The sequence below is a fragment of the Rhinolophus sinicus genome, chromosome 5 (genome assembly GCF_057876585.1).
Source record: "Rhinolophus sinicus isolate RSI-liver-muscle chromosome 5, RSI-T2T, whole genome shotgun sequence".
In the NCBI taxonomy this organism is placed as follows: Eukaryota; Metazoa; Chordata; class Mammalia; order Chiroptera; family Rhinolophidae; genus Rhinolophus; species Rhinolophus sinicus.
In genome coordinates, this window is record NC_142505.1 from 58,362,091 (window position 1) to 58,389,883 (window position 27,793).

General features: G+C 40.1%; 1 long non-coding RNA gene across 5 annotated transcripts in view; it reads left to right on the forward strand.

Annotated features, from left to right (window-relative positions):
- The window catches only part of LOC109461181 (uncharacterized), a 363,848-nt gene that overhangs the window by 120,331 nt on the left and 215,724 nt on the right, over positions 1–27,793 (forward strand). The gene's annotated exons all lie outside the window — the stretch shown is intronic.

A 27,793-nucleotide genomic window follows, 5' to 3' on the forward strand; every position in this document is an offset into this window, starting at 1 on the left:
CTTTGAATCTCATTCATAGTAAGGAAATGCTGATAGTATGTATCTCGCTGTTTATGGGATGATTACATTAGAAATGTATGTACAGCACTTAGCATCATTGTTCCTGCTCAGAGCAGGCACTCAGTGAAAGCTTCTCATTACTGCTCCTTGTATTAATGCTAATATCACGATCATCCCATTGCTAACAACTTTCACTGTGCCTGGGACAGAGAATGTGAGCATAAATGTTTGTGAGGGTTCTAAAAAGTCAGGGTTCTAGACTTATCTACTGTACTTCCTGGAGTACTTGACACTCACGATGAGCAATCTGACTTTACGTAAAATGTTTCATAAGATATGTAAAAATGTACAGAGAACTTTAAAACTGCCTCCTTTAGTTGCCCGGTGCAAGGATCAATCAATACTGAGACTCCTGCTTGAGTTATTTCAAAGTTGTTTTAGGTCAATTCACCCTCCACTCCACTCCCAAAACCTTTAAACTATGATTAGTTCTCAAAATTGATGTCACGTTAGAGTCACGTGGAACGCTTTAAAAAAAAAAAATCTACGCCTGCGTAACTCCCAAAGACTCAGATTTAATTGATATGATGTATATTCTGGGCGTTGGGACTCCCAGGTGATTCCAAAACAATAGCCATGGTTTCTACCCACTGAGTCAGAAAACCTATAAGGAAAGTAAATGGTGGCTTATGAATAGTTAACTATAAAGGTTTTGCCATTTTTCATAAAATTAAAGTATGGTAAGACTGCTGGAGGTGGTGTGAGGGTAGTAAAACAAATGAAGGGTCTACAGAAATGTTTTCAGTAAGGTAACATCCCAGGTGGGTAGGAACTTCTGTAATAGAATGATGCCTAACTCAGGGGCACCAGGAATAGCTTGTCGATGATGCTTGTAGCTGCTGAATTGCACTGAACTTTCAATTCAGTCTCTCCATCTACCCAGCTTACCTCTCGTGCCCACATTCTGGGCAAGCCAACTTCATCCATCAATAAGACCCTAAAGGACTGTAGGAGGATTCCCTGTGTGTCAGCCTGGATGTTTTAGCTACTGAAACTCCTGACAGACATTTTGAAACTGCTATTCTCTCTGGTACAACTTAGAGATTGTCTTATGCCTGGTGCTGAGAGCTCCATGGATTAAGACCCCTATTCCTGGCTCGCCATCAATCTCCAAGTGTCTCCCTCTCCTCGACATTGCTTTTCTGATAAAGCAGCCCAAGTATGATGACAAGGGAGTGAGTTCTTGGGACAGGGTCCCAGTGCCACCAGAGCAAAGCTGAAAGCTCTGACAGACAGCCACGTTCGTTCTTTTTCCAAGCTCTGGTTAGAACCAGTAATGGAGTGTCTGGAGAGCAGAAAGTTTATTTCAGTAGTGATTGTGTAGGAGAGGCGTTGATGAATTTTAAAAGGCAGATAATGCTAAAATAGCTAATGGGGGGAATTAAATAATAAACAAGCCTATGGTGGTAGACTTCACATTGAAAAGAGAATTCCTTTTACCCACGACTTTAAGAACTACAGTTATTAAACAGCCATGTTTTCTTTAAGTCACACTTGCTTAGAAACATTAGCTCACTGTTTCTTTTTTTCTTTTTCTCCTTTGCCCTTGCTCCTCCCCCCATTTCTTTCCTTTTCCCATCAGCATTTTCAGGGGCAAGGAAATATACCATAGTAGTGATCAGGGAAGTAGAAATGGGAGAAGGCACCTCACACTTCTTGAGAGTTGCCCATGCGCCAGGTACATTATGTAACAAAACCTTGAATTCCCACAATATGGATGTTAGATACCTATTGTTGTAGAGATTAGGAAAAATGGCGTTTAGATAATAAAATGCTATTTTCCCAAGGAGGCATAGCCAGCAAGTATGAGAGCCAGGATTCAAATTCTGAGCTATGTGATTCCACAGCCCAGTTTCTTCACATCGCACTGGGCTTGGCTGTGCTGAGAACCAACTTCTTCCCAGCAATCATGATACTATGTTTACATGTCTGCAGATGAGGAATTGCTGCATTTGGGGCCCCTGGCTCATCTGGTTAGACTAGGCCATGAGGACAGCTATTATTTCAGCTTTGATCTCTATCTTGTACCCTAACTCTAGTCGTCCTCTTCTCATCATGTGTCCACCCCTGTGACCGTGGGGATACCCGAGGGAAACGTTAGGGGAGGGGATACGATGGCCACAGGGACAGACCCACTGGGGATTAGTTCTATAGATGCTGCAGCTTTTTATTTCTCAGGGCAGACATTTCTTAGATCTATAGGAGACAGAAGGGAGAGAGTCAAAGCAAGGAGAGTCCCAGGTTAGTAAGATGCTGTGGAAGAACATACAGTAGCAAATTCAAATGCCATTTAATAATCATCAGCTCGCAGATGCTGCTATTGCCAGGTGTACGCACTGACGGAAGAGAGGACCCAGTGGTGTACAATGTGCGGTGCTTCTGGCCAGACCTGCTTCTTCCCTTGGGATCAGAGAACACTGGAGCAAAGGGAATTTTGAAATTGGGTCCCACCAAATGTGTAGATTGAACACAGGTGAATGAACCCTTCATTGAATCTCATCGACTTCCTGTATATTCCTATCCAATGATGGTTGGGCTTTACCATTCAAAAATTGGAATCAATTTTAAAAATAATGACATTTTCATTAAAAAACTAGGCTGTAATTTTTCTAGGGGTCAACTGGGTACCATGCATATTATTATATAATCTCTTTGGGCTGTAGGAATGGAACTGGTTTTGTACTATTATAGGAGGAGAGATTTTTAATGTGTTTTCTTTCCTTTCTCTGAAGTTGTGGTAGACAAGCAGGCATTTAAAATTTGCAATTCTGTAACTAAAATGATACCCCTACTGCATGGTTTAGGGCTGTTTTTCTAGGAGTGGGCACAGATGGTGTTTCTGTCTCCTCCAGAGAATATTTTAGGATGTAAAGTGTCTGAAATAAATTATTCAACTGAGGCCAAAATAGTCTTCTGGAAAAAATCATATGTGAATAGGAAATAAGAGCAGTCTGGCTGGGGCCTAAAAAAGTTAAAATGCAGCTGGTTTTTAGAAATGGTAATATTTGTAATAATGTTTGTATTGGGAATGTAATGAGACCTGGAATTGTGGAAGGGAGCACTGCTTTACCCAGGAAATTTAGTGATTATCTTTTTTCCCCTCCCCTCTCCTCCCCTCCCCTCCACTGTTCTCCCCTGCCCTCCTCTTCTCTTTTCTCTCCTCCTCTCCTCTCCTCTCCTTTCCTCTCCCCTCCCCTGCCCTCCTCTTCTCTTTTCTCTCCTCCTCTTCCCTCCCCTCCTCTCTCCTCCCCTCTCCACTCCCCTCCTCTCCTTTCTTCCCCTCCCCTCTCCTCTCCCCTCCCCTCCCTTCTCCTCTCTCCTCCCCTCTCCACTCCCCTCCTCTCCTTTCCTCCCCACCCCTCTCCTCTCCTCTCCTCTCCCCTCCTCTCCCTCCCCTCCCCTCCCTCCCCTCCCCTCCCCTCCCCTCCCCTCCCCTCCTCTCTTCTCCTTTCCTCCCCTCTCCTCTCCTCCCTTTTCTTTCCCTTCTTCCTCTTCCTCCTTCCCTTTCCCCTTCCTCCCCTCAATACTTCTCAAAATGTTATGAACATACGAATTACCTGGGTATTTTGTAAAAGCGCACGCCTAGACTCTGCATGTCTGGAGTGCGGCCTAAGAGCCTACATTTCCAACAAGCTACCAGGTTAGGCTGCGGTTCCTGCTCCACAGGTCATACTTTGAGTAACACGTACGAGAGGAAGTTCAGATAAATTACATAATGGTTTGTCAAATGAGTAAATTAATTCATTCATTTCTTCAATAAGTATTTATAGAAACCTGCTTTGTGCTGGGCGCCGAGCCAGGTATTGTAGATAAAATAATGAGCATAACAAGCCCTGTCCTTGTCTTTATTGAGTTTAGATCCTAGTGTGTATGATAAACAATCAAATAATCACATATTGAATATAATATCACAACTATATTAAGTCCAAGAAGGAGTGATGAGATCTTACAATGGGGTCCCTTCTTTAGTGAGTCAGAAAAGGCATCCCTGAGGACGTGATGCTGAGCTGAGCTATGACGATAATAACAATAGTCATGATTATTATAATAGCAGGCAGCTCACCATTACTGAGCATTTACACTGGGCTGGTACTTTACGATTTCTGTGCATTATCTCATTTAACTCTCACAGCAACCTTGTAAGGTAGATGCTATTATTATCCAATTTTACAGAAGAGAGAACTGAAGTTCTGAGAACTCACACAAGGTCATAGCGAGTACACAGCAAATGTATGACCCGAATGCAGGTCGTACATATTCTCAATGACTCCACCTAACCGCTTCCATGTGTCATCTGGGACATTAACTAAGGAGACCACTGAATCAACTCAATCAATGGAATCAACTACTGTGCTTCTTGCTGTAACAACAGCCACGGAGGAATCTGTTCTCCTGCCGATGTGATGTAGCAGGGAACACTCTGGGCAAGAATCAGGAGATAGGAGTTCGGTTCCAGCTTTGCCAATAACGTACTGTGTGCTTAGGCAACCGGCATGACAGCTACTACTTTTCAAGCACCAACTGTGTGTCAGGTACTTTGCAGGAGCTTAACATATGATTATCTCAAGTTTTCAAGATATTTTTGTAAGATCAGAGTCATGTGTTAATACCTGCATTTCAGGTGAGGAAATTGAAGTTTAGAGAAGCTAAATTTGCACAATTTGTAAGAGGTTGGATACAAATGTGAGAGGTCGGTCAACTTAGTGCAACAGTTCTCAAAGTGTGACCTGTGGGGACCCATCATAGCGCCTAAGCCCTTTTCAAGGGGCTGTGTAGTCAAAACTAGTTGCATAACAACACAAAGATATCACTTACCTTTTTTATTGTGTTAACATTTGTACTGCTGGCTCAAAAGCAATGGTGAGTAAAGCTGTTGGTGCCTTAGTAAAATATTTAATTTTTTATTAGTGATGTTAATTGTATAAGTTAAAGTAACATTTTCTCTGGAGATATTATATAAGGACTTCTGATAAACACACTCACATCAGCTAAAGTTTCAGAAGATAAAAACATACCTGGAAGCTAGTGCCTAGAAATATATGCGATATGAATGATAATAAAAGCCTCTGGGACAATAACCTGAAAGTATTTGCTGCCTATAATACAATTTGGGCTTTCAAGCAAAACTTAGAATATTGAGAAACTTGTTTCTACCACCATGAGCTCGTCAGCTTTTCCATTCTTAAAGCTTCTTTTTTTAAATAAGAGGGGTGACATTCATGAACCTGTTTTAAAAAAATGTGTTTTGGAGGATTTGCAAAACTCAGTGAACTAGTATCTTCCAAATATTCAATGCATACTGTTAAAAAGCCATGCATGGGTAAAAAAGAACCATTGAAGGGGCCGGCCTGGTGGCTCAGGAGGTTAGAGCTCCGTGCTCCTAACTCCGAAGGCTGCTGGTTCGATTCCCACAAGGGCCAGTGGGCTCTCAACCACAAGGTTGCCAGTTCGATTCCTCGACTCTTGCAAGGGATGGTGGGGCTCTACCCCCTGCAACTAAAAAAAAAAAATTGAACACGGCACCCTGAGCTGAGCTGCCACTGAGCTCCCGGATGGCTCAGTTGGTTGGAGCACATCCTCTCAACCACAAGGTTGCCGGTTTGACTCCCACAAGGGATGGTGGGCTGTGCCCCCTGCAACTAGAAACGGCAACTGGACCTGGACCTGGAGCTGAGCTGCACCCTCCACAACTAAGATTGAAAGGACAACAACTTGAAGCTGAACGGCACCCTCCACAACTAAAATTGAAAGGACAACAACTTGACGTGGAAAAACGGCCTGGAAGTACACACTGTTCCCCAATAAAGTCCTGTTCCCCTTCCCCAATAAAATCTTAAAAAAAAAAAAAAAAAGACCCACTGAAAAAACAAAATGGACCCATGGATTTTACTATAACAGAGGATGAAAATTTATTGATACGATTCCAGATTCTACATTACAACTAACGTTTACAAACATAGCATGTGTCACGTTTTGTACTATCAAAGAACAGCTGTAATTATCTGAAAAAGCTATTAAACTAGTCCCTTCTTTTCTAGTTATGTATCTGTGTGAAGCTAGATTTTCTTCATACACTTCAGTCAAAGCAATATATCACAACAGATTGAAGGCAGAAGCAGATATGATCATCAAACTATCTTCTCTCAAGTCAGACATTAAATATAAAATGATGCTACTCTTTTTGCCAAATGTTTTTTGTATTGGAAGATATAATTATTTCTCTTAAGCTATGTTATTTATGTTAACATCTGATGAGTTTATTATTGTTATTTTTAAATGAGTTAATGAAGAAATATATTTTAAATTTCTTAGTTTTGATTTTGAGTACAATAAATATCAATAGGTATAATGCACATAAACAAAACTGTTTGGAGTCCTTACTACCTTTTAGGAGTATAAGGGCGTCCTGACACCAAAAAGCTTGAGTATTCCTGGCTGGCATTGTGCATAAGCACAGGGACTCTGGGGCCAGATCTGCCTGGGTTCTAACTACCATCTCCTAAGACATGAAGGGCGTTAAGGAGATTATTCCCACTTTCTCTGCCTTAGTTTTCCCATCTATATAATGGGTATAAAAAAAACAATAGTTCCTATTTCCTAGGGTTGTTGTGAACGCTAAACAAGTAAATACAGGTAAGTGCTGAGGACACTGCCTGACAGTGCTAGCTTTTGTCTGATTCTGGGGTCAGTGTTCTTTTTACTAGATTCACTTTTCTGAGCATTGCTTTCCTTATTTCTGAGATTTATTAGTAAAGTCCCTTAGTTTAGCCATTGCATGCTTGTGCAAATATATTCTTTACTGATTAAAAATATAATAGTCCAGCATTACTAGCAGGAAATGATGACAGCTTAGAAAACAATGCTCTTTAGCCTCTGAGTGGAGTTTACATGCACTGTGTAGACAACGGAAGTTACTTTAAGAGTGTAACTCACGGTGCTGTAGTTGTAGAGGTTCTCCTTGGAGTTGAACTTAGATATTCTTTTAGAATTGACAGGCTCTGATCAAGTATTTTGATTATGAAAGTTAGCACTGCCAGCATGCCAACAGACACCAAATTGCATTCCATTTCCCAGCAAATACGTATGGAGCCCCTTCTGTGTGATCAGCCCTCGTCTAGGGGTGGGAATAAAACAGACAAAAGCAAATGATGGCAGGAGCATATATTTTGGGTGTGTCTGTCAGAGGAGAGACAAACAATACGCAAATAAGAATATATAGCATGCTAGCTGATAATAGGTATAATGAAGAAAGATAAAGCAGGGAGAGGACATGTGATGTGAAGGTGGGTTGCAGTTTTCATTAGGGTGATCAGGGAAAGGCCTTACTGCAGAGGTGAATTTGGAGTAAAGACATGAGGGAATGAACCACATGGCTGTCTGGACAAGAGAATTCCAGGCAAAGGGGATCACAGGCACAAAGAGGGAACAGGAATCTTCCTGGTGTGTAATAGGAGCTTGAGCAAGGAAGCTGGTGTGACTGGAGTTGAGTGGGCAAGGCAGGGCTAGAAGGCGTGATCAGAGAGGTAAGGGATGCTGGACCACGAAGGCTATTGTTGGCTTTTGCAACTGATTTGGGAAGCCACTGGGGACTTTGGAGAAGAAAAGTGACATGATCTGGACCTCATTTTAACAGAAGCAGAGAGACCAAGTAGAATATTACTGCAGTAAATATGGCAAGAGATCCGATGGCTTGGGTCAGCATTGTAGCAATGGAGGTCTTGACACAGGGTCAGGATCTGGGTATGTTTTGAAGCCAGAGCCACCGGATTTGCTAATGGATGGGAGGTGTGGTCTGCGAGAAAGAACGGATCCAGGATCGCTCAAAAGCCTGAGGAACTGAAAGGATCGGTTTCCACTCATTTAGACAGGAAGACTGAGGAAAAGGCAGGTTTGGTGGGAGTGGTAGGGAGGCGACCGGAGCTCGGGTTTGAATATGTTCATTTTGGGGTGCCCACTGGGCGTCCACATTTCTTTCAAGTACTGGTACACTAAAAGATGATCCAGGCCATAAAAGCAGCTGATAATGTTGTTAAGAATTGCTAAAAAACAAAGGTGGCTGCATTTCTTTCTTGGGGAAAAAAGACACACAATAAAAACCCCTGAAAAATTACATAAAAGAGTTTTTGTTTGTTTGTTTGCTTGCTTGCTTGAATGTCATTCTGGTGCAGTTCCAGAACTAAACACCCTCTGCCAGGTGCGGTCTTATTAAAGTTTTGGAAGAAAAGACCATCTGTCTTGAGACACAATGCCTTTACTTGTGGGACTAAAAATAGCTTAGCTCTCATTCCCCAGAGCACAGGGATCACTAACCGGCCATCCACTCATGCCCATGCTGGCTTGATAAGTGAATTTGCAAGTCTCACCTGTCCACCATTCACACTGCGTCTGTGTTGGGGATTGATTTTAATTTTTCATAGCTCTTCTGCTTTCTCGCAAATGTAACTTTCTCCACTGCATCGTTCCCCTCTTGCTGATGCTATTGCCGAGGCTGGTGCCTGATCCATTGTCCTTAATAATGACAACAGCATTGGCCAATTTAATATCATCTGCAGATTTCATAAAAGTTTGTACTTTTGTCCAGAGATTTCCTAAGAAAGTCCAGTAATGTGGATAATCATCTTTTAATTAATGTAAGGGAAAGGTCATCTCTTTCTTTCGTTTTTTTTAGGGTAAAAAGGGACACGCTTCCTTTTGCTGTTTTCAATAGCTTGTTTTCTCAGAAAACAGACAGGAAAAAAGGAGCAGGAATGGACTTATTTTGATGAGGGTGCTGCTCCATTTGTGGGTTGGGGAAAATTGGTCAGAAGCTTAAGTGATGTTCTTTGTCTACATTATGCCACACATATTTTCGAAACAAAGAGAAGCAGGAAATGCAGACTTCATAACCTAAAATCTCTTTAGCTTCATCAAATGCCAATAAGCAAATACAATAGCAGAATAAAATACACTAATGTGTTTTGACACAATAATCGTGCCTGTTTCTCCTTAATTAGCAAAGCTGGGGTTTTCCATCCGTACAGAGGCAGGGCAGGGCTGTCAAAGCACCAGATGTGCCCCGTGCTGGTAAGGGCCTTACTTAATGGACTATCTAAACACTTGTCTACATGGCAGTGATGATGCAAACACAACAGCTTTCCGCTTGAGTGTTACTCTTGTGAGCAGACACCTTCATGAAGTCATAAGATAGGACTTGGAAAGGAATTTTTAACAGGAATACATTTCATGGCACAGCTGCAGGCTGAAGACTGCAGAAAGGAATTCACTTTCCGCAACTATGTGAATCCATGGGCTAAGTCCTTTCTGTTTCAGTTCTGCACAACTGGCCGACTAAGCAGCTTTCTTTTTCTATTCTCAGCCCTGAGAGATGTCTCTTGAATGATTTTGGAATGACTATTGCCAACTCTGTTTGATGATTTTTGTTTTGTTTCTCTCACCTGGGATATTTCTTCTCACCTAGGTAATTCCCCATCTTAAAAATTTTGTGGCTAATATATGGTGTGTTTTTTTTGATTGATTGGAACAAATATCACCTTGGGTTAGCTTAATCAAACCATGAGGATGTAGTATAAATATGCCGAGGTGTTGCAATGGAATTGTGAGCAGGTATGCAATGAGGGCTCAGGAAATGCTGGAACAGTGAACTGGAGGGATGGCAGGAGCCAGTGAGCACACACTCTCCATCTCTGCTTGTGTCTGTACATCTGCTTCTTTTTTTGTTGTCTCAGCACACTCATCTTCCCTGTTCCTCATTTCATGTGGTGGGGGAAAGATGCCCACCCTCAGCTCCCAGGGCCACATGCTGTGTAGTTCCAGGCACATGGAATGACTGAATCAATTCCATTTTCCATCTCTCTGCTCTATTTCCAGATTCCTCGGGACCACTGACCTAGCTGAACTTCAGGCTCCCACCTCTGGGCCTGTATGGCTTCTGTCAGCCCATTGCTTTGTGTAAGGTGAAAATTAAGGGAATGATGGTGAGCAGTTCAAAAGCTAAAAAAAAAAAAAGTCTACTGCTGTTGTTGCAGAAGTCCCAGAGACAGATGAATGTGGACAAGAACAAAATAACAGGATGTTAGAAAGGAAAATCCTAATCTTATTTTTCCTACAGAGCAGGAAACAATAGTCCAAACACTTTCACCCCCACAGAAACTGTCAAGTGATCCTTGGGAGCCGCTCAGCAGATGGGTGGAGAAATCAGCGGGCTCGTCGTAAGTTTTCAGCACCTTGGAAACATCAGGCTTCGCCCTTGTTACCTCACGCACAGCGCATCTTCCCTCTGCGTGTGTCACGTGCGGGAGGAGAACACGAAGTTCTGTCCGTGTTTAGCAAACACGTTTCAAGCACTGTCTTAAAACCAAAGGGAAGAGTATAAAACCTGATTGTCTTCTAGATTTGGGTTTTAGGACTTTGACACGTGGACAAATATCAGTTTGCAAGGATTCCATTTAATTAGTTCAATGAATGTTTTCTGAACATTTCCAGTACGCCAGATGCTCTGTTAGGCAGTTACAGTTAGGATTTTTTGGTTGTATCTGGAAACTTAAATATATCAGCTTATGTATTTGGAAAAACTGAGGTAGCACTGGATAAACGAAGTAGTTCCAGCAGATGTCATCAGGGTTGGGCTCTTCACCTCTTTTTACTTCTGCGTCTACTTCACTACTACACAGGTTCCCTCTACATGGTGGCTCCTGATTTTATGTTGTCTGATTCAAAACTGAAAAAAATAAGGAGAAGAAAAAGTCTCTCCCCCTTTCCTCCCCTCAACTCCCATCTCTTGCTCATTCCAGCAAAAGTCTTGAAGGATTAGCCTTGATTGGCTATGATTGGTCCAGGACCCATTCCCAAGCCAATCACTGAGTCCAGGAGGAGGTGGTACTTTGATTGGCCAAGGCCAGATCACATGGGCACTCCTGGATTGGAATAAACTAACTACAGGGCTGAAGCAGTGGGGAGGGAACTCAGGACACTGATACCCAAAGAAGGGGGAATAGATGCTGTGAAGGCAGACCTCACAAATGTCTACTATATGGGCTAAGGAACAGGAGAAACACACACAAGTCACTATTGTAAAAATCTCCTGGTAACAGATGTTAGAAATGAGATATTTGGAGAACAAAAGTGAAAAAGCCATTAGTTCTGAGAAATCCAGGAATCAGGTTTTTTCAGAAAAGAAAACATCTGTGTTGTGCCTTGAAGGATATGAAGATTTTGATTGGTGACAAAGGTGGGGTGGGGGTGGGGAAGGTTAGGAGAGGATATTCTAGGCAGAGAGAGCAACATGGAAAAATAACACTGCAAGACGTTTAAGAGGGTGGTACATTTTGGAAGATATTAGACCAGTGTGCATTGAGGGCATGCTAGTTGATACAAATATGGCATTTCTGACACGTGAGGCCTGGCATCGATGTGTATGTGTACTGAAGATTCATGTATATAAGCCTCCAGCTCTCAAATTATAGCCAAGCATGGAAACATTACACGCAATGGGGAAATCAGCAGGGACTTTGAATTTCATCAGACCTGGTATAAATCCCATCTCAGCCACCTACTAGCTATGTGACTCTGGAGAAGTAATTGAAGTTGTTTAGTCTTAGTGTTTTTATCTGTAGTAGGGTGACATACACATATGGAATATTATTGTTTTGAGAATTAACTGAGATGCCATATGCAAATCACCCCAAACGGTGTCTGGGATATAGTAGATACTCAATAAATACTAGTTACTCTCTCTTCCCATTCTTCATGTATATACTCACACTGTTTCTAATAAGAACATGATAATTTGATTTGCTTTAATACATACATAGCAACCACGTACTTGTTACCCACAGTATTCAAAGCTTTCGTCTGCTGTGTGTACATATTAGGAACTGTGCTGGATGATTCCTTTTGCCTCCCCAGATCCAGCCCCCACCCTTCTACACTGCCCAGTGTCCCAGGAGGCTGGCCTTTAGGGATTGCATTAACAGATTACCATGTCCTCTGGCTAATGGTGGGCACAGAAATAGACCAAAAGGAGATGGAGGGAGGAAAGAGGAAATTGGAGCTTTCATTCCCCAGATTCCCTTCCTGTACAGTTGTCATGGTTCTTGTCAGAGAGGCTTCTCTACCCACCTGCCTTTCTCTCTCTCTCTCTCTCTCTCTCTCTCTCTCTCTCTCTCTCTCTCTCTCTCTCTCTCTCCCTCTCTCTCTCTCCCTCTCTTCAGGCTTAGAAGTGTACACAGTGCCATGACCTTTACTATCTGTCTTTGTCTATTAGGGCTGCAATAACTAAATACCATAGACTGGGTAGGTTCTAAACAACAGAAATTTCTCTCTCAGCTCTGTAGGCTGGGAAGTCCAAGATCCAATCGACAAAAGATCTGAGTTTGGTGAGGGCTTCCTAGTGCGTAGATAGCCATCCTCCAATCCCCCAACTCCCCCTCCCCCCACCCCAATCTGCAACCATCAAAATGCTCTCTGTATCAATGAGCTTATTTCTATTTTGTTTGTTTGTTTATCCTGTTCTCTAGATTCCACATATGTATTCTTTATGTTATACTTTGCATCTCCATGACCGTTTGTTAACTACCAATTTCTACTTCTTAATCCCTTCAACTTTTATACCCATCCCCTCAATACCCCTCCCATCTGGCAACCATCAAAATGTTCTCTGTATCTATGAGTTTGTTTCTGTTGTTTTTGTTCATTTATTTTGGTCTTTAGAGTCCACATATAAGTGAAATAATATGACATTTGTCTTTCTTTGTCTGACTTACTCCACTTAGCACAATACCTCTACATCCATCCATATTGTTACAAATGGCAAGATTTCACTTTTTTATGGCTGAGTAATAATGCATTGTATATATGTACTACCTCTTCTTTATCCATTCATCCATTGATGGACAAACAATGGATGGACTCCATATCTTGGCTATTGTAAATAAACGCTGCAATGAACATATAGATGCACATGTCCCTTCAACGTATTGTTTTGAGTTTCTTTGGAAAAATATCCAGAAGTGGGATTAGTGGGTCCTTCTTTGTCTCGTTATTGCCTTTGTTTTAAAGTCTATTTTGTCTGGTATGAGTATTGCTACCCCAGCTGATTTTTTGTTTGTTTGTTTGTTTCCATTTTCATAAAATATCTTTTTCCATCCCTTTATTTTCAGTCCGTGTGTGTCTTTCAATCTGAAGTGAATCTCTTGTAGGCAGCATATGTAAGGATCTTGTTTTCTTATCCATTCAGTCCCGCCTATGTCTTTTGAGTAGAGCATTACATCCATTTACATTTAAAGTAATTGTTCCTAAATATGTAATTATTACCATTTTTATTCATATTTTTTATCTTTTTTTCTCCTTTTTCTCCTTCTCCTTCTCCTTCTTCTTCAAGAGGTCCCTTTACCATGTCTTGTAATACTGGTTTGGTGATGATGGACTCCTTTGGCTTTTTCTTGTCTGGGAAGCACTTTACCTGTCCTTCGATTCCAAATGATAACTTTGCTGGGTAGAATAATCTTGGTTGCAGGTCCTTGCTTTTCATCATTTTGAATACTTTGTGCCAATCCCTCTGACCTGCAAAGTTTCTGTTGAGAAATCAGCTGATAGTCCTATAGGAGCTCCCTTATAGGTAACTAACTGCTTTTTTCCCCACTGCTTTTCAGATTCTCTCCTTGTCTTTAACCTTTGGCATTTTAATTATGTTGTGTCTTGGTGTTGGCCTCTTTGGGTTCATCTTATTTGGGACTCTCTGCATTTCCTGGACTTGTATGTCTATTTCTTTCACCAGGTTAGGGAAGTTTTTAATCATTATTTCTTGAAATAGGTTATCAATCCCTTGCTTCCTCTCTTCTCCTACTGGTACTTTTATGTTGTGAATGTTGTTATGCTTGATATTGTCCCAGAAGTCCTTCAAACTATCCTCATTTTTTAACACGTTGCTTACGGATCACGAGAATCTTCACGAGGGATTTAAACCCTGCCGTACGCAACGTGTTAAGATTATTTTTTGTTTTTGCTCTTCTGCGTAGACATTTTCTGCTACCTTATCTTCTAAATCACTGATTCAGTCCTCTGCTTCATCTAGTCTACTGTTGATTCCCTTTAACGTATTGTTATCTCAGTTATTGTATTCTTCATTTCTAATTGGCTCGTTTTTATGTTTTATATCTCCATTTTTATGTTTACTATCTCTTTCTTGAAGTTCTGTTTGAGATCATTGAGCATATTTATAACCAGTGTGTTGAACTCTGCATCTTGTATATTGCTTACGCCATTTTGTTTAGTTCTCTTTCTGGAGCTCAGTTCTGTTCTTTTATTTGGGACGTGTTTTTTGTCTCCCCATTTTGGCTGCCTCCCTGTGTTTATTTATATGCATTAGGTAGAGGTGCTGTTTCTCCCGGTCTTTGTAGAGTGGCCTTATGTAGTAGGTGTGCTGTGGGGCTCAGTGGTGCAGTCTCCCTAGTCACCTGTGTGAGGTGTGTTCCCTCCTCTTGTAGTTGAGCCTTGGTTGCTATTGGCACGTCAGTGGGAGAGACTGACCCTCAGGCTGATTCGTTTTGAGGACTGGCCATGACTGAAGCAGATGTGCCTTAATTTAAGAAAACTTCATTGAAGTCACTGGTTTGGGCATGCCCTCATGATCTCGGAAGGCACAGAAAGTTCTTGTCTACTCATAAACTTCTAGAAATAGGAAATTCAACTGAGAGAAAATCGCCTTGGGCTCTCTGGCGGTGGCCTCCTAGAAAGATCGCCTGGAGGGGAGGAGCCCTAATTGTCCTGGAAGAAAAGCTGCAATCTTCTGACTATCAATTCTGTTTCAACTACCTGGATTTAAGGAAGTCCTTACCTCTAGGAAAAAAATACATCTTCCTTTGTAAATTGATGAGTTGCCATTCTGGCTGACATGCCAAACTTTAGTGATTTCCTTAGGCCTTACCACTAAAAATTAAACTAATAAGATACAGTTTCTTAACATCCTCCATGTTTGAATTACCTGCTAAGTTTATTCTGAAAGAGCCCGGCATTATTGTTTTATTTACCAGACATTGATCTAATGCAAATAATAATAATAATAATACTATCTCATTTGAACTGAAAATTCCCTCTGTGCAGGGAATAATGTTCTACATGAATCGTTCCATTTGTTCTTCATAATTTCCCAATGAAACAAGGTCTTATTCAACAAATCTTGCTGTGTACCAGGCAGTGATTGATACTGGGGATGTAAAGATGAGTAGGACCTTGATTCAAAGGAACTTAATGTCTAAAAGAAGAGACAAATATTAAGCAAAGAACCACAGAAATAAATGTAGCATTTACAGCTGTATTAAATGCTGCCTACCCAGTGGAGTTACATGGTGCTGTTGTACTCATTGCAGAGATAAGATAAATCACTTGGAGAGAAATGGCTTGGCTTGTCTTGGGTCATACAACCTAAGTAGAAAGAAGAAAGCTGCTTTTGATCCAGGACTGTTAACTTCCAAACACCACTGGTAACATTGTGCTATACCTTGCCCCATGCCTAGTTTCTCGATCACTATTTGAAGTTCAATATGCTTGTCTTTTCTGTTGTCAATCTTTAAGTGGTCATTTTCCCACTATGACTGCTTGGATGCAAAGTTTAGTTTTATTGACTCTTTTGAACATTCTTAGTATGTGGAAATTCCAAAAAGAGCCCTCAACCCATTTCTGGAGTCTATGACACAGACTTGCTATCTCATTCTATTAAGAGTTTGATTCCAGGCCCACTTCTGAAAAGTGAAAGTGTGTATTCAGTAAATTCCTGAAACTGACAAGAACCCTTTGGCTATTATTCAAAAATGTCTAATACTATGAACTAAATTGGTGAGTTATTTCCGCACTCCACACACAACCCACCCCCCACCCTTCAAAATAAAGTGCTAAAACTATGTTTACCATTGGGTGCAAAACCATATCCTCTTGAAGATAATGTGAAATTATTTGATAATGATGTTGGATTGGGAAGTTACGTTGATATTTAAATTTGCTATGCTTTAAGAAATTTATTTTAACTGACCACATTTGTATGCAATAAACTAATCATATGGGATTTTAAAGTGAAACTTCACACACTGTTAACTAGATATGGCATTAATAAACAAAACCATTTCCTTTTATATTAGTAGCTACAACTACACTAAGGGTGAACATATTTTTCCCCCTAAGCTACAGTCACTTTTTCATATAGAAACAATACATCGTTATGTGGGAAAAGCCAGAAAAATGCAATATTCACCATCTACTTTATATTTCCTGTAGGTAAATACAAGCAGAAATGTTGGCTTTACATCGGGTTTAATTAAAAACAAAGAAACAAACTTGGTTAAGTCTTTCTTTTACATTTGCATGCAAGATTATAATACAAATTAGCTATTTAAAAAACTTGACTTTTTATGTTCTTATCATTTGAATTAATGGCCAAAATACTTAAAAGAGGGCATTTTTCTTTCCCCTGTGGAATAAACAGTCAGTTTCAAAGACCTTTCCTCTGAGCTACCCTCTGGCCAGCTAGTTAGCAAACCGAGCAGTGAGTCCACAGACTTGCAGCATCGCTGTTACCTACTCACAGCGAGGACTGTGATCTCGTAACTAGCACAATTCAGATTAGAACACCCACTATCCAATTGCCCAGTCCCATTGTAACTAGTGACAAATGCCATTTCACTCCAACAGACTGCTCTTCCATTCATCACTCCTGCCAGTATACCTCTGCAATGTCTTACAGCAGAAGACTCCTGAGAAATTATTTTCATTGTGTCTAGAACTGTTCAGCCCTGTTTTAGAAATCCCAAAATAAATACTTAAAATCCTTGTCCTCTTTAAGTGATCAGTCAAAGGAGACATGACTTGTTCTTTTAAGTGCCAAACAGCTGCTTCATTTCCCAATTAGGGGAGAGGACTGTAAATGATAGTTCTAAATAAATATATAATGTAATCTACTGATAAGGACAATGTAAATATTTATGGTAATTATGGAAACAAATGTACACATATTTGAATATTCCCCAGAGGCTGACATCCATCCCTCATAAACCTTTGCCAGAACAAGTCTCTGATGGGTTCTTCAGAGGAAGTAGGGCCACATGGATGTTTTGCTTTTAATCTGTTTCAGGCTCTAGAAGATGTGTACAGGAGGAGATTCCAAGGGGAGGGGCCACTTTTGGTAAATTGCCTTTCAGAATAGACGCTGGATTGCTGTTCTCTTGGTTTCAAATAGTTGTCATGATGAGACTGGATGTCCCCTTGGTGAGAGGCACTGAGGGACAGAAGACAGAGAGTTTGCAGGGACCTGAATGATCTGTCTTTCTAATGAGAGTTCTACTTTAGTTTTCACATGTATATGGTACCTACAGAGATTTAAGACATTGCTTCAGTATGAGAACATTTCTTTTCAGATAAGATTTTACTCCATAAAGCATATAAAAAGGAAAATTAAAAGACTATACATACTATGCATTACAACCTTGCCACCAATTTCATGCAAGCTGTTTAATTTTAGACCATACCTGTCTGGGCCTCAGTGTTCCCATAATTAAAAAGAGATTGTGCTGCAGTCCCTTCTAACTCCCATATTCTCTGCTTTACAGAGACATTTTCGAAGTCTAAGTACTATACTTCAAATTTTAAAAAGATTGACTATTTTTCTGATTATAAAAATAATAAATGATCACTGTGATACAAAAATGAATGAATAAAAAGACAGAAATAACGTCTTTTTCCATCATCAAAGTTTTCACAATATATATATATATATATATATATATATATATATATATATATATATCTACACACAGGCACATACATGTATATAGGCTGTTGAATATACATATTTGAATTATGCTTCTGTGACCTTGCCATTGTGAACATTCCCTCATCATTTAACACTTTATGAAAATATGACTTTTACTGCCTCCCAATATTCCATTGCATGGACAAATCATGATATATTTAATGGTAACTAATGTGGGATATTTAGGTAGTTTCTAATATAAGTGATCTCTTACCAAAATGCCTGTCCCTCTTGTGTTTCAGTTTCTCACACTCTATTTTATGTCTTATTGTAGACTCAAATGCTAAGGCTGGGAAGACAGGAAGATGCAGTTTGAATCCCTGCCTAGTACTTGTGGACAGTGTGATCTCTGTAGATGTTTAACTTATTAGGGGTCACAGGTTCTGAATCTGCCAAATGGGAACCACAAGCCCTGTCTTTCGTGATGATTGTGAAGGTGGATGATATATGTACGAGTATGTCAAGTGTCTGCCACACAGAAGGCTCCTAGGAAAAGTCAAGCTCATTCTCTGTCTCTTTTTCTTAACACAAGAGTCCAAGGTACCCATGATTAGGTTCTAGGGTCTCTGTGAGAACCCCTGGAATTACATGAAAAAAATTTTATGTTCAGATATCTTTTCAGGGGAAAAACCTCCATAAGTATAAGAAGCATTGCAAATCTCCTTCGTGCTCCATGGCTTTCCATTTTACCATAAAGTAATAGGACTGGCATTTGCCTGGTCCCTAAGGGCTGCCATGTTGGCTCTGATTTCCCTGAATATCCGGCTCACCTACTGATGAGCTTACTGTTCAGCATGAACCCAACCTGACACAGAAGCTCTATGCTGACGTTCTAAGACACTCAGTCCATTGCCTGATATGCAATAAGTGCTCACTCAGTGTAACTTGCTGCTGATGTTATTATATATATGTGGACATTTTTAGGAGAGGTACACGCATCTCAAATTAAATGACTAGTTTGATCATGGGAGGCACGATGCATATGAATGTATGACACACGTTTCTCTCTCTCTCTCTCTCTCTGTCTCTCTCTCTCTCTGTCTCTCTTGCAAAACTGAGACCTATTTAGCCAAATCCTGAAACACTTCCAAGTTCCATTTATCTTATGTAGATTTATAAACAGATTAAATGAGCCAGAGATTACAATTTCTTTTATATCATTAAGAAAGGATGTGTTCAGGGGAGAGAAATTTGGCAAGAGGCAAACGTCAGTATGAGAGGTTAAAATAGATTATGGTCCATCTGTCTTGAATAATTTAGACCATAAGTTGACGAGGCAAAGGGAAAACTGTTGTGATTCTTTCCAACTTTGTGATTCTCTGATTTTACACATGGTCCATTTAACAGACCTCTCAAAAGCAAGTGTGTTTTAGAATGTCCATTACATAGTTGGGTTGCTCAGGCTAGTGGGTATTTGAAGTTTTAGGAGTAGGTCACTGATGTCACTGTATTCATTTTAAATGATCAACTCCTAAAACATTTGATTTATATCTTTCTGCTCACAGCAAGAGCACTCTGACATCGCTCAAGAAAAACAAAGTTTTTGTTTTGTTCTCTTTTATTATGTATAACAGGTGCTTTTGGAAATATATAGAAACTAATTCAGATCATCAGTAATGATTAATCAAGGAAAACAGAGACTGAACTCACTTTATAGATGGGCTTAGGGGAATGCATGTGTTGGAAAGACCCAATTTGTTTTGAGCAAGCCAGTTTTCAGCAGCAGGGCTGAGGATGTCACTGTGAGTGAAAAAAATGACCTGCATCATTATCCCATGTATTTTCAGAAGTCAAATCAGAGGCAGTACCCAGTCCTGAAGCCTGCTCCCTTTGTTCTTTTTCCTATACTAACTATGAGGTGTGATCAAAAGATATGGTGAATGTTTAAATAAAAAATATTTATTACAGTAAAGACACATTGCCATTAATCCCCCCTAAAAATACTCCCCGTCGCTTTGAACACACTTATTCCATCGTTCTTGCCACTTTTTGAAGCAGTTCTGGAAGTCCTCTTTTGTGAGTGTCTTTAGTTGCACTGTCATGGCTGACTCGATGTCCTGAATCATTTTTACCTTGGAGAAGAACCAGAAGTCTCAAGGTGCCAGATCCGGTGAAAAACGTGGATGAGGACACACCGTAATGTTTTTATTTGACAGAAATTGCCATACCAGAAGCGATGTGTGACACGGAGCATTGCCATAATGGAGGATGATTTACAGCACACTTTAAAATACACCTTCTCTCAACTGTAGCTCACACCTGGCTGACTGCACTGAACAAGTTGAAACTTGTCACACACTGTTACTAAGGTTTGATGTAGTGCTTCCCATATTAAAGATCCCTGGCTTTCTGTTGGATGACACTAGGCAGCATTCACTGTAGTTTCTGATCACAATGAAAAGGCTCTGTGTCACACATCGCTTTTGGTACGGCAATTTCTGTCAAATAAAATCATTGTAGTGTGTCCTCATCCACTTTATTTACTGGATCTGGCACTGTGCGACTTCTGGGTCTTCTCCAAAAGAAAAATGATTCAGGACATTAAGTCAGCCATGACAGCACAACTAAAGACATTCACAAAAGAGAACTTCCAGAACTGCTTCAGAAAGTGGCAAGAATGATGGGATAAGTGTGTTTGAAGCGAGGGGGAGTATTTTGAGGGGAATTAATGGCACTGTATCTTTTATTGTAATAATATTTTTTAAATTTAAACATTCACGTATTTTTTGATCACACCATGTAGGTTAGTTAGAGCAAGTTCTTTTTCTGCCATTTACTCTTGCCTACTGTGGTAGGTTTTTACAATATGATCCCCAGTGAATCATACCTTCCCACATCCATGCCCTGTGCAGTCCCCTCCCACACTGACTGGGTTTGGCCATTTGACTAACTTTGGCCAATGGGACATCAGAAAATGTAATGCTAGCAGATGCTTGAAAAGCCCTTATGCATTGGGACTTGTCTCTCATAATGCTACCATATAACAAAGGTCAGACTGTCTTTCTGGAAACACAGAAGCTATGAGTTACAGCCACAACTAAATGCCACCATTTAGTAAGACCCTCTCAGAACGTCCAGCTCCAGCTAAGTCACTAGATGACTACAGTTTCATGCATGATGCCAAATGAGACATACAGAACTCCAAGCTAAGCCCAAAATGCTGACCCCCCAATAATGAGCAAATCAAATAGCTGTTTTAAGCTACCAAGCTTTGGATGTAGCAATAGATAACTGAGACACCTATTTTTGACAAGGTAGAGATTGATAAACCCACTGACTGCTGGCTGTTTACTTACTACGATGTATTCATGCAGTTGTCTTTCCTCTATAGTGCACTAGGGGCTGAGAAATGAGAAGATGGGGCAAATGGATGAAAGCAGAAAGAAAAAGGTTAGTAGGAAAGAAAGAGATCACTTTTCTCAGGTCTTTCTAGTCAACATTTAACTCTTCTTTGGATGATTATGCTGGGTTCTTCTTAACTGAAGTTAATAGTAGATAAATAAATTTGCCTCCATTCTTAGGCACTATTTCTTCAGTAGGTTTCTTGGGGGAACCGAACCTTATGTTTGATTCACACGTTTAAATACCAAAGGATTATATTTCAATGGAATGCCACTGGGTTCTATGATATGAAATTAAACATTTCATCATAGGCCATGAATAATAGACCCTCCTTATTCTTGATGTTCTGAAACATGAACTGCCATCCCTGGCACAAATCTCAATGTGTGGCTTTACCAAAGCAAGTGTTGGGTTTTTTGCTCTCCCACTTCAGCTAGAATATAAGTAGTTCTACCCACTAAGTAATGCAAATTCTGTTGCTTTATCTACAAAATTTAATATTAAGCTCAGACTGTGGTAGCTTTTAAAACCTTTTTAAAAAATTTCACATAAGGAAATGCTATTTAAGCTCAATATAAATATGCAGCAAAATAAAATAAAATAATCAAATAGCTGTTTTCAAATTTAGGTCTTTAGGTTTAAATGATTCCCAACACAATTTAACTATTAAATAATATCTAGGATATTCATCTGAAAAAATGAATATATCTTCCTGCTTCCATATGTCAAATAACCCCTGTATTTCCTCAAAACTATATTGTGGAAAGGATGTAAAAATATAACTAGAAAAGTCCCCACTGTCTTGTACCTTAACTATTATGCGTTGAAGGATAGGCTGGAATTCAAAAGCTATTGTTTGTTAGATTAATAGCTTTTGGATTCTTCGAAAGAACACTCCTAAAATTACATGGGTGGACAAACAACCTAAATAAAGAAGTGAACAATCTTTCCCAAGAGTTTCCTTGGCTGGCTGAGTCACTGAATGGCAGCTGACAAAGTTTTCAATAACGCCAACTCAGCTGGTTCTATAATGCTGTGTGCTCCAAACATAATTAAAAGTGTTAACGATTTTGTAGCCTTTATCAGAACATATTCTCCCCACATACCTTCAGTGACCTGGGCACAACTACTAGAGACAAGCATCTCTTGTTTTACTTTATGTACTAAGATCATTGTATCCTAGGCAACTTCCTTGATTGTATCTTCCCCAAACCTAGGAGACCCCAAAACCTACGATGGGTTGTGGGGTGTCACTTCAGCAGCATCCCTTTCCTTTCCAGGATATCATAAACAATTAAGCCTCTTGGATGTTTATGGAGGACAGAATGTATATGGTTTTGGTCGTTTTTTGTCAATTACTTTTGTTAAGTTCATTCACACATTAGTGAAGTGAGTTAGGTTTCCTCATAGGACTTGTGGAGCTGGAAGGGACTTGAGAAATCATGAAATTCTCACTAACATTTTATATTTTAGGAAATAAAGCTGTAAATGTGACATGGCTTACCAGCATCTGAGTCTTCTAAACTGCTAGTGCACCCTTTCTATACTACACTATGAAAATGTTTAAGAGTTTGTATCTTTGCATCTAGAGCTGAGATAACATGCAGACCACATAGTTAAAACCCCAGGCCTAAAAATAGTCATTAATGATCAGGATGAACAATGTCAAGCATTCTTAAAAGATGAGGGTAAATGCATATTAAGCACCCACCTAACTTTTTGCGTGTAATACAGAGTCAATTGTAGTGATTATTTTTCTCAGTTCCGTATATCATTATAGATGAATTGGTGATAGACCAGAGTATTCTCTCTCTTATTAGGCTGCTGGTCACCAATGATACTCTGCCACCCCCTGTAGTGCCAGATCATGTCTTGATCACAGCAGTCTTTCCCACTCATTTAGTATTCTTCTGAAGACATGTCTTCTAACAGCCACTATCAAGTTGACTCCAAGTGAAACTTCCTTATTTTGCTTAAAGATCAGAATCTGTGTCCTGTTCACTCTTGTATCCCCTCACTAGGACCCTCATAGTGCTTTGTGCATAATAGGTACTCAGTAAATACACTGAAAACATACAATCAACTTAACACCAATAGTATAATTACAAGAGTGCAGCCAAGGGAAAATTAGAGGTTGGGGATTGCTATTTATTCTGAAAATCCTAAGGCTCTCTAAAACCTCTTGTAGGGTTGCTAAGAGGAACGACTCAAAGGACCAGGTTTACACCAGGTCAGAGAGACATCTTGGCTCCTCAGAGCTCCTTTCATAGTTAACACAAGAGTCCTGGGTAGCGGGTCAAGGGGCAGCTGGACCTGAGCTGAAGTCATGTAGCTCTATTCGGAGCTTCCAAGTCAGTGGCGCCAGTGGTGGTTTCCTCAATTATTTCAGACCAGTGTCTCCCCCTTGGCCCTGGATCTGGATCTTTGTGGCTGGACACTCACTCACCCTGGCTCCACACGAATGATTCAGGGATGTGGCCCAAAGCCAGAAGCTGCCCAGCTCCAGATTCCATCCTCAGCTCTCAGATGGTCTTTACTTAATGGTACCAAGAGTCAGGGACAACATGAAGGATGACTCACCATTACATCCCTTCAGGGGAAGAAAAAGCCCAAGTGGAAGAGATGAGCATTTGTCTCCTGTGAAGTTAAAAAGATATAAAATAATCATCAAAATATGCTCATTGGTAATAAAATTAGAGATGAATCCAAGCTAATTAGATCTGTTAAGTCTGGTGAAATGTTTAATTACTCTTAATTGGCTACTTCTGAATGTAGCTTTGCATTCATTTCTCAGACAAAATAGATACATCATAGCTCAAGTAATAGACTGCAAGATGGGTGTCGCCCTATACTGCTGAGTAAATACTAATAGAACTGAGAAAATGTTATATATATTTAACACAGGGGTTTCAAATTTGAATGCCTTCAGGGAACAACATGAGATTTCATATGTGCAATTGAGCAGTAAGATAACATAAACAAGTGGAGGATAGCAGTGAGGAACCTTTTCTTTTTTTTTGGTTTAATATTTGAATTCAATATTTTTATGCATTCCTGGCCATTCAAAAATTTTTTTTTAAACGTACAGGCCAAATTTGGCCAATGCATAGGAGTTTGTGACCCTTGACTTAGAGACTTTCTACAAATGAATATGAACTCTTTTCAAACAATAGATAAATTATGCAGCAGGGTCAGGTTATTTTCTTCACTCCCATCTACACTCCCTATCCCATCAATATAACGATGTGCATCTGACATCTCAGGAATTAAGCCAGTTCTTTAGCCACAGATTGAGAGTCAGTTGGGGGCATTATGGGAAACACTTAACCAGCAGTATAGTAGAGGTGTTGGCCAGTGAGAATGGACGCCAGCTAAAGAACTGGAATCCCCTTAGGAAGTTAGGCAGTTAGCTCCTCAAGTGTGAGGAGGTTTGAGGGGATTCAGAGGAGGGGCCAGGGAAGCTAAAGTGGTGGGGGGCATTCCGAGAACTCAGGCAGTGACGTTTACCCAGCACTACAGAAATATTTAACCCCTTAATAACCAGTATGGCTGCTTTGGTACCTATTAACTGAATATCCCAGGACAGGAAGCAAGTTCTGAATTTCATCCAAGAATCTCTCCCATGAGACTATTTGCTGGCCTTCAAGACTTGTTTGCACATTATGAATCCTAACAGCAAATGACCTAGTAGTTGGGGTGGACCCAGTTCTGCTGGGACACTCTTCCATTTAGCTCACCAGGAGAAGCCTTAGTAGAACACAGAAAACTTACAGCATAATGATTTTTATTTTCATACCTGACAGGAAACTCGCAATACTTGCCTCAGGGTTAGAGATCTTAGCAGACGACATTATACCTTCCACTTCTCCCAAGTACTTTAGAGAAGAAATATGCCTGGATCATTTCTGCTATCTCCACTAATACCATATGGAGTGAATTCAGAAAGGGCAATGGATGTTTGTGGAGAGCTGAGCTTAGTCAAGGCTGAACCTAAAATCTGTTAAAGCGTCTGGTCCCATTTGTCATAACCTAAATGATAAAAAACGACCAGGCAATGTAGTGCAGTGCTTAAGAGGATGGGTTTTGAGTTAAGCAGACTTAATGTGAATCCTAAGGCTACTTACTTGCTGTAGGATCTTTGAGCAAGGTAATCAACTTTAAAATGAGTGTAGTAACACCAGTTGTATAGAGATATTGTAAATATCAAAGAGGATCATGGATGTGCCCCTGCCCTTGACACACAGAAAATATAGACACGTGGGTTCTAAAATCTGAGTTAGGTCATTTGTTACTATGAGAGAGGACTGCTGGCTGTGTAATCCAGAAGATGTATTGGTTCATATGTGATTTTCTGTTTTTCAGGGAAGGGGAACTGGACTCGCAGGAGTCCAGTGAAAAGCTTCAGCCAGTAAGGAATACGTCCTCCACTTGGCCTGCTGTATTGGCAGCAGGAAACCTTCCCGTTGTTTTCAAAGCATATTTAAACACATGTCTCCAGACCTGGGGCTTCTTCTCCAGGGATGGGCAACCCTAGCCTTGCTCATCTTTCAGCTCATGGCAGGTTGTACTTTCTCCTGTAATGTAATGCCCATATTAATGGCAGCCCCACTGCTCAGAGCTTCACTTCCATCTGTATTGTCTCAGCACCTGCCAGCTCTGCTCCAGCTAAGGCACTGCCAGCATTTCCACATCATCTGCGTGTGAGAGAGAGTATGCATTTTTAAGTACCACTGTGGGAGCCTCCAGCCATGCCAAGTTGTCCACCTTGGTTAGCCAAGTTATTTCCCCATGGACCAGTTGTTTTTGTAAGTGTTCTGATTGCAAAGGTGTGTAGGCTTTGAATGGTCCCCTCTTAACCTTATTTGCTCCATAATCTTTGTTATTTCAGTGCATACTTTTGCCCAACAGATTTTTTTTAGGAATGCCCATATCACATTATGAGGACAATATCTGGACAACAGGGAAAGGGAGTTCTAAAATGAATGCTACTTCTACAGAGCACAACTGAGCTTTTTTCCCACAGTCTCCAGAAAGGAGATCATGTTTACTAATTAGGCTTTCACCAAGGCAAGTGGAATGCTGTTGGGTTTTTTTGTTTGTTTTTTTGTTTGTTATTCCTCAGGCATTAGCAAAATAGCTAGGTATCGATAAAAATGCTTCCATTCATAGTGGCAATGAAACACACTGTGTATATATTCTCTTTTAAACTTATAGCAACCCTATGTGGCACATTTTGTAATCCAAATTTTGCAGGTGAAGAAACTGAGGTTGTCAGAGATTCTGAGATTTCCCAAGGTTTCCTAGCTGGAATTAAAATCCTGCCATCTTCTGACTCCAGAGGCTGAGTTCTCGAACACCACCAGTACTGCAGATAGGCGAGCACGTTTCCTTGCCTTGGCCTTTTCTTAAGCTCTAGAGAAGCTCTGCCTCCAAAAATATATAATGTGAGCCACACACGCGAGCCACCTATAAGCTTTTTTAAATTGTGGTAAAACATAGATAATATAAAATTTACCATTTTAATCATTTTTAAGTGTATAATTCAGTGGCACTCAGTACATTCACAATGTTGTGCTACCGTTACCACTAACCATTTCCAGAACTTTTCATCATCCCAAATAGAAACTCTGTACCCATTAAACTCTAACGCTCTGTTCCCCCCTCCTACCAGTCCCTGGTCACCTCTCGTCCACCTTCTGTCTCTATGAATGTGCCTATTCCAGGGACCTCATATAAGTAGAATCGTACAATATGTCTCCTTGTGTCTGGCTTCTTTCACTTAGCATAATTTTTTCAAGGCTTATCCATGTTGTAGCATGTATCAGAATTTCATTCTTTTTTAAGGCTGAATAAGATTCCATTGCATGTATATAGCACAATAGTCTGGGGCCTTCTCTTTAATTAATGTTTTTTTTGTGTCCAAGACCTTAGAGATGTAAATTTCGCATTTAATTTCTATGACATTTAAAGTCCCCTTTCAAATTATTCACAATTAATGCATTTCTTTGCAGCACTGAATATTGTTAAAGATATAGGGAAATATAACATGGTCAAGATTAGGCCCAAGACATATGTACAGAAAGAATAACACAAGTAGCATATTGTTCATTGCCAAAAAGTGAAGGATACACAATAACAATTGCATCTAAGCAAATATATAGTTCCAAAACTAAAGAATTTTTCTTTTGATTTGTGAATTTTTTACATGTAGTTTACGAAAGCTTAAAAAGTCATTTTAAGCATTTCATAGATTATCTTAATTGAAAAGAATATAATGTTATAAAATCTGAAATCTCATTGAAAACGTGGAATTACTGTACAAGAATGAGCTAAGGAGACGAACATGCATATCAGAATCATTAAGGAAGAAAGGACCATATTTATGAAACGACGGCCTCCTGGGTGCCATACTCTGTGCCTGGTTCATGCACACATTCATGTGAACAGTACAGCATTTTCCGTATTTGACTGGTTTTGACCTACAAAACTGTCCATTTCATATGGTCCCACCAAATACATACTTTCATCCCTGCCTGTGATGTTAGCAAATTCTTCATGAAAAAGTAGACGTTAGGAGGGGCTTTGAAGACTATA